This window comes from Mytilus trossulus, chromosome 10, assembly GCF_036588685.1.
Source record: "Mytilus trossulus isolate FHL-02 chromosome 10, PNRI_Mtr1.1.1.hap1, whole genome shotgun sequence".
Classification (NCBI taxonomy): domain Eukaryota; kingdom Metazoa; phylum Mollusca; class Bivalvia; order Mytilida; family Mytilidae; genus Mytilus; species Mytilus trossulus.
The window spans coordinates 52,647,210-52,655,507 of record NC_086382.1 but is presented as its reverse complement, the minus strand read 5'-3'; positions in this window follow the sequence as shown (position 1 = coordinate 52,655,507).

Sequence of the window (8,298 nt, the reverse complement as noted above, 5' to 3'; positions counted from 1 at the left end):
TTGTATGCGACTGTCATATAAGTGAGAGGTTTCGCTAGCTACAAAACCATTTTTAATCGACCATTTTCTTCCTAAGAAAATACTTGTACCAAGTGTAGGAATATGACAGTTTGATGTGTTTGAGATTTTGATTTAGCAATTCGATGAGAGACTTTTCTTTTTGAATTTTTCTTGGAGTTCAGTATTTTTGTGGTTTTACTTTTGACTCAAAACGAAGTGATAAGTTTATTATACAAGATATATACTTCAAACGAAAATATTAGTTGCACAAACAGGCTAATCATCTGACTCCAAACAAAGTAGTTAGGTCCGCATAAAGGCTAATCATTTGACAAGCTCTTTTCTGAATTTAACCTCACCAGGAAAGATTATAGCAAAAACATCGCAAGCTGAGGATTTATATACCTAAACACGCGGTGTGCTACTTGATCGAAATAAACCTTGTTAGCCATCTAATTTAACTTTGCCTTAGGGCGTTTGAATCAAATTGTTTGGTAAATTAATTTCTCAAAATTATAAATGAGGAATTAGATAGTGAAAAATAAAATTAAAATTCCAAGGATCGAAATTTCAAAACGGAAAGTCTTTAATCAAATGTCAAAATCAAAAGCTCAAAACATCAAACGAATGGAAAACAACTACCTGACTGTGTACAGAAAAGTACAGAAGGTATATGTCATGTCGAAACCGAGTATGCACAGTGAGAAGAACATCCTACTGATGACACTATCGGGATTTACATTTATCCAGCTGTGGTACAGTCCCAGTGGTAGAAAATGGAAACAACACCTTAGAAATACACCGTGTCTGATTAGCTTTTCTGAATTTTCCTTCATTAGAAAAGCTCAAATTTTACATGTGTCCCCAGAAGTAACTGTATTGTCTCCAAACGAAATTATATACTAGGTTCGTCGACGCTTTTAATGGACTTCATTAAAAAACTACTTTTCGATGAAAGCCTATTACTTCTTATTTTTCACAAATATTTAGGAAACTAAAAAATTGTCGTGAATCAAATTAATAGGTTCTGTATGAAACGAGTCTACGGGGATGAAGAATTGTATATCAGAACTGTCAATGGTAAAGTTATTTATGATTTCGGGGGAACATCAGAAATATACGAAGGGTGACTTTGATAAAGAGTTGGTGTGGTTTTCTTTTTAACGTGCCGAGTATACATATGACATCTGATGAACGTCCCAACTCTTACGAGATGTGGCTGTGTATTTGTCGGTGTCTTCTCATTTATCCAACTTTTTAAAATAAGGCATTCTCATTTAGCCAACTTTTTATTTTTGTTAATTATTGGGTTGTTTGTTTAGTAATAATAAGGTGTGTTTCTAAAATTTGACAGTAAATTTGTTCCTGTATGTTTTTATATTATCCACAAAATATTATATAAAAATAGGCAAAAGTAAACTTGTTTCATTTTATTTTTAAATAAATTTTAGTTTATATTAAATAATGTCAATAATGAATAAATGTTTCATCAATTGTACAGAAGAAACCCACAAATCAGTAATATTTTTATATCAACATTTTTTAAAAATGGATCTACTGAACATTCATTTAGTCACGGTGTGCTATTGAAATTTCGGTGCCAGTATTTTATAATCGTTTAAAACTCCGAAGATAAAGTGTATTTGCTTTTTACTATCTATTTTTAGTTCACTAATTTAATCAATTTCTAGTCCAGCTCCTTCTTTTCCCCCCCAAAAAATCTATTTTTTTGTATTAATTTCAATAATGTAAGCGTTTATCTGTTTATTATGAACATTCATTGTTATAAATAAACTTATAATGTAGAGAGTCTTATAACAACAACACTTTAGGTACTGCTGCAGATATTTTATTGACATCTGGCCAATGGAAGCTAGCGAAATGGTTCGGAACTGTTTGTAATTTATTAATAAACTTGTTGTTTTATATCAGTTTTTTTCTCCCAAAATAACACAAACGGAATAATCATAAGAGAGGATGTTAAAATGCGACTATACGTGGTACCTTTAGCTATAGCTATAGAACGTTTAATAGTATAGATGTATATTGTTTGAATTTTGTTCTGTTAAGTTTTTGTGTAATAAAACGTATTCAACTTATATTTTGTCCTAAATAGATCATTTGGTCAGAAGAACAGAAAAAAACCGAATGAAGAGTATCTATTACACAAAAAAAGCATTGACAAATCTCTTAATGAATAAAAGTGCAACTGATATTTTTTCTATACAGTTCACATTTTAATTAACGCTTAAAAAACTTTAAAATACTTTCAAATGATTAAAATTACATTAACTTAATGGCAGTTGCACATTTTAACATGCTATGCTAAATAATACTACAGAAAATTTAATCCGGGTAGCCTAATTTTCAGTCTTATTTTTCACCTGTCATTCAACCCAAACTCTAATTGAAAAACCCTTTGTTCTTGATTACCTTTGATCTCATCTATCCAACTTTTCTTTTTACCTTTACTACCTAACATTTTAAAAAGTTGGATAAATGAGAATGAACCTCTTTGTCAATCCCGAAACAATCAAACAGACATTCTTCAGCAAACATTTTACTAACGTGAAATAAACGTATACTAGTATTTAATTTATTGCTATATCCCAAATAAATCTTGGGATTGCTCTTTTTATATAAATTATCGCTTGGAAAAATAATCTATATATTCAATTATTATATATCTATATTGTTACGGCGAAGCTGTTCTTGGAATTAGCCTACTTTGCGAAAACTGACAAAATTGGGTTTATGCTTTGAAAGTAAATGTAGGCGACCGATTTATAGCTGCAATTTACATTTCCATAACGCTTACGTAACGCGTTTAAAGAGGTGAATTTAAAGACCAAACTGGCCCCGTAACGTACGTTCACCTTTATGAAATGCTCTAGTTAAAGCCCAAAGTACAACTGTCTGATTGGATGAGACATAAAGCATGCAGCTATGTAACTAAGCTCTTAAACTTCCTCGTTCTTGATACTTAAACAGTTGGACGTTAAGCGACCATCAATTAACAACCCAGTCACAGTACAGATATATACAAATCGCATAGTTGATACTTAAAAAGGATGATAATTCAACAAGTACTTGAGGTAAAGCTACCGTAAAGTCTTAATGCTAAATGAACAGGCTACTGATTTTAGAATTCTATAAGAATCGCGAAACAAGTTATAAATAAATTTGACCTTTAATTGGTACACTATTTGTGCTACGTTCAAGTAAACGACTTAATATATTTGCTAGTTTATATGTTAAATTCGAGTCATTTAGTTCCCTCTTACCTTGTCTCTTATTTTAGTACAATTTTCGTACATTTAAATATCGATAAATATTACAAGCAATTGTTTTCCCAAATGTTTATCACAATACCAACTAGTGGTTTTACAGAGTCTGTGTCGCTTACCTTGGTCTAAATGCATATCTAACTACATTGTGGACGAGAATAGACTTCATGACAAAAAAATCTATATTTTGCTGATCTTGTTTTTGTGAACATTTGGTCTGTTTAGTTTTCCTCAATCGTCTTTAGTTTTAGCTCAAAACACAAAAGAGGGAAAACAAATTGCTCAGTTAAGCGCAATCACTGCTATGGAGAGTGACAGTCTACTTACTATTTGACTTTTGAGTAGATGTTGCCTTGCTGATCATTTTTGTGATTTATGAGTCCATTTATCTTTTGTAATATAAATCATATAAAGGCATAATACGTTTTCATCATGATTGGCACACATGGCCAAAAAAACTGGTAAATGTATGGGCAATTACTCTTATAAGAATGTGTCTACCAGTTTAATGATTAATGACAAATGGAAGAGTTCACATTTTGAATATTATTACTCCTTTCAGATTTTCTCTTATTATAATGGTTTACAAAATAAAAGACAAAAGTTGCATTAATTGTTTTTTTTACAGAGATAAAGATTATATAACACAATGTTGACCACTGTTTTTCTATTTATGACTATTATGTATTTATTTTGATCACACATCGTTGTCAATATAATTGAATTTTATGCGACTGTCGCGAATGAGAGGTATAGCTAGCTGCTATAAAACCAGGTTTAATTCACCATTTTCTACATAAGAATATATCTGTACCAATATACGAACATGTCAGTTTTTACCCATTCGTTTAATGTGTTTGAGCTTTTGGTTTTGTCATTTGATTAAGAACCTGTCATTTTGAATTTTCCTCGGAGTTCGGTATACTTGTGATTTTACTTTTCATTATGATGCGGTTCGGGTGAGTTTTTACCACATGCAAAATTACACCAGTGCCACTGAATGTATCCGATGAAATATTTTTTCCATTTAACACAGTTCTGAAAAATTAACCAATACAATAGATTATCCATAAGCAGATGTTTTCATTATAAAAATATACAGTAACCTTTATAAAAACAAAATAAACAAATAACAACGTCACACAATCTGGAAATGTCAATTATATGTCCAAAATAAGACTGTACACTCACAAGATTTAATAAAAACAGGCATATTAAAAATTGTTCCAACAATACATTAATTGCCAAAATATTTTTAGATTCAGAATTTATTTAAATCGCGTAGAAATGTTTTGTTATTCTTTTGATTAGAACAAATATAATTAAGATTTCGAGTTTAATGTATGGTGATGGTAAAGTGAGATTTCAACAAATTTGGGTACATTTACGGTGAATTTGTACAATCAAGTATTTTATAAATGACTATTTCCACTTAAAGCATGATCATATTTGTTGCGGCTCAGATACTAGTATATCAATTTCTGCATCATCAGTTGTTCTAGTGTTTTCATCTCAAGTATTTTCATTGAGTTCCAATGTTTGCTCAATCGGACAAATGCTCTTCGCTACCAATTTTAGCAATAAATCCTTCTGGAAATAAGGAGGATGTTTGCCTATTTGATTACATCTATTCCACGCATAGCTAAGTATGGAGCTCTGTTAATGTCTGTATGGGGATTTCCGTTTTTCTTAAATTGTACAAATTTGACATCACGCAACCGGTCTGGCTTTATAATGGGTATCTCGCATCCATGTGATAACCGTCGTCAATGAGCGAGCTAATTCTGATGTTATGATGGTTATCACAGGCCAACGGTGTCTTGGCTCTGGAGTGTCGAGGTTTACAATGAACAATTTTACATTCCGGCCATAATTTTTCAAACTCGCCAATGATGTTTGTAGTGAATTCAGCTTTTCTATCTCTATGAAAAATAAAACGGAGCACAGAAAAAAGGGAAGATATCAACTTAATTTTACCGCCCCAAATTTGATCAGGAAATCTGGGGAAAAGTCTTTTTATATTATGTCGGTGATGTTGTAAAATCCCTAGTAAAAATTAGTGATTTTATAAAAATCCTAAACGAGGTCAGTCAATCTAATTAAAATATTGATCTCTGATTACGTTATACTGCATATGCAATATTTTAATTAGATTGGAGGTCAGTGAGTATACCTGAAATTTCAGGGACTTGACAAATTCACTGTAACATATAGAGACCGCCTGTTGGCTGTATGTTGCCTATGCATCTTACCCAGGATAGATTCTTTTGAATTATATTCAAGAAAATGTTCACGCAGCTGGTCAAAGAAAGCAAAATGACGGATATTATTTTAATGTTAGAATGATATGTGCGCATGATTTGGCCACATATGAAGAGAATATTTCATTTTTATAAGTCTGGTTATTACATTTATATATATGTTATCAAAGCCGATCCATATGAAATGAACAGGACCGGTGCATGTATTTAGATATTGAAAATATTTCATTCATGTTCAGGACAAGAACAAATTTAATAATAAATACAAAACTAAGTATAAGGTTCTGTAATAGATATCGTCCGGAGAGAAGGTGTGGAATTATACACTGCAACTGTGCAATGAGAATATATAGGATAAGGTCAAATATTTTGCTTTGCAACAGGTCACATAATGTCCCATTAAAGAGTTGTTTCAAGGGTCCTTAAATTAAAGAGACCTTGATACACTCTCTTCAAGAGGCGTGTGATTTAACGTCCCAATTCTGACCGAGCGTGACTGCGTACTTGGAACATCCCCCACAGCCAAACGTTCGCTCCCACTTTGGACAGGGTTTTACTGCCTGACGGAGGAAGACCTGTAGTGACCATATTTCTATCTGCATATCACACACAAGTGTTGGTTAAATGAATAGTGATTTGAGCAAACATATAATCCACCTTAGGAACGCACTGGATAATTACTAGTATTTCGTCACATATAACAAACAAAATGAGTTTGATAGAGAGTAAACCCCAACTCTGATGTTACGATATCCGTGTGTAAATGCAGTATAAAAATAACTTAGTAGAAGTTTGTGTCAAAAGTTTAGGCTGCAAATACACCAGAAAAAAATACACACGAATAAAAAGATTTAGGGCATAAAATTCTTAATAACCTAGCTTAACCGCCTGGAACCTTCTGGTTAAGTTGAACTGCCTTATCCTTCCTGGGTGTTATTCGAAAGAGGGATTTTCATGTGTAGCAGTAGTATTAAAACAGTTACAATTTCTTATGAACTGAAAAATTGCAGTTGTTGTTTTCCTGTTTCATTCACGCATACCTCGCGTGTGTCTTTATTCGGATCTTGAGGATTGACTTGGGAATAGAAATATGGTCAACTGGACTTCCTCAATCAGACAAAGTATTTTTAAAGACGCAGTATCTCCACAAGGCCTACGTCGGGTATGAGAACGGTTAAAAGTGGTAAAAGACTCCGTGCCTCGTCTATCTTATTAGCTGGTACCCACGTGAAATCAGTCATGATTAAAACAATGATGTTAGAAGAGGAAACTGAAGACAGTTAACTATACCAAAACAGTAACGCAGATCTACAAACAAGAAAAAGATCATGCTATAAGCGAGATGTGCTTAGTTGTAATGCTTAATACATAGTATTTAGCAAGGCGAAAATAAAAATGACGTTCCATTTACAAAAGCTGTTTTCTATAATATATAATTGATCTGGGTAGTAGTGTAATAGTATCCACTGGACGTAACGAAACAATCAACTAATCAAGCATTAAAAGTTCCTAAATGCTATAGAAATGATCTAAAATAACACCTTTTATGTCGCGCGTGTCCACCTTAGCTGTTTAAATTTTACTACGATAATCAATATCCACAATTATTGACCAGCCGTATAAAATATTGCCATCAGAGTTTCGTAATGTGGCGTTAATTTTGCTGGTCTGGATGCCAACGTTACAAATCTAGAATTAAATGCAGTACCTGAAATTTGGAGAGAACTGTACGTTTTAGTAATTTATCAGTTGTACTGGTAAGTTTTGAACAAGCCTTCAGTAACTGCGAGTACTCTGATCGGTCGATACAGTGTGTCGTGTTCGTTGTTTTGCATCGGTCTGGTGAGTCAATCCTTATTCAACTTATTTTTGCTGTTTGTTCTAGTATTGTGCTGTTTAACCACTATACAAGGTTTGGGAAGGGTTCAGCGATCGCAAACATGTTTTCTAACCTTCATCCCTTTCTATATTTGCCTTTCCCTCAGGTTCTATCCCATATCAAAAGCATGTAACTCAATTGTTGTTGTTTGGTGCTGTCTATATGATTTGTTTTTGGTTATTGCGTTGTGCTTAAATCAAGCTGGTGGCTTCATAATTTTAACTGTTTTGTTTACATTTTGTAAAGTCTGGAGCATTTCACAACTTACTACCAGTATATTGGCTTATTATTGAAGGTCGTTGGAAAGTTATCTAGGGGTTGCTTACATTTTACTTTTTGTCTCTAGCGGGTAGCTCTCGTTGGGAATTATACCACACTTTCTTGTTTTCATTTTGAATATAAAATTAAAGAAGTCACTCGTTGAGACGCTTAAAATTGATCTGCACAGTAGATTTATCTTGCTGTTATCGGTTTTTTCTTTCGTTTTCAATAGCAGTTCAAATTGGCTGCGCGTCATCCAAAGTATTAGAGAAACTTAACATTTTATGAAAGATTGTTCTAACCTCGTAATAATGCATCAACTATTTGCCACTGGGTGTGAAACAAGATAATATAAATCAATAAAAAAATGTCAGGTAACGTGCATCCCGAAAAATTCAGAAAAGTGAATATTTTAAATCGCTGTTGTTCATGTTGTTGTTTTGATTTTTTTAACTCATTAATTGCTTTCTTTGATTGAAACTCCCATCATGTTAACTATTCACAAATAATGGACGCAGATTTACACATATCAACCATCTGTGACAAAAACATCAAACGAGATTTTGGTTTTAAACAATTTACTTAAAACTGACAAAACATAAAAGTAATC